The sequence below is a fragment of the Gavialis gangeticus genome, unplaced genomic scaffold (assembly GCF_001723915.1).
Source record: "Gavialis gangeticus isolate Ggan-Ray unplaced genomic scaffold, GavGan_comp1, whole genome shotgun sequence".
NCBI classification, from domain to species: Eukaryota; Metazoa; Chordata; order Crocodylia; family Gavialidae; genus Gavialis; species Gavialis gangeticus.
In genome coordinates, this window is record NW_017728995.1 from 19,436,654 (window position 1) to 19,436,873 (window position 220).

The 220-nt window shown below is 35.9% G+C and overlaps 1 long non-coding RNA gene across 1 annotated transcript in view; it reads left to right on the forward strand.

The window, feature by feature from the left end:
• The first annotated feature begins 35 nt into the window (after positions 1 to 35).
• Positions 36 to 220, forward strand: part of LOC109287987 — a 6,484-nt gene continuing 6,299 nt past the window's right edge. The window contains exon 1 of the long non-coding RNA XR_002095035.1: positions 36 to 186. This is a non-coding gene — a long non-coding RNA (uncharacterized LOC109287987). The remainder of the gene's footprint in view (positions 187 to 220) is intronic.

A 220-nucleotide genomic window follows, 5' to 3' on the forward strand; every position in this document is an offset into this window, starting at 1 on the left:
CTACTAGGTCCCTTCCGACCCTTAATCTATGAATCTATAGTTTGAAAATGAGCACAACCTTTACTCACTGTGAATACCTTTTAAGGTCTTGATCTTTCACCATTCAAGTTTTTCCATTGTTCTCAATGGGAGCAGGCTTCAGCCCTCATTCTACAATCAATGTCATTAACATCAAAATGAAATTATGTATACTTATCACATTAATGCATACACCCCAATT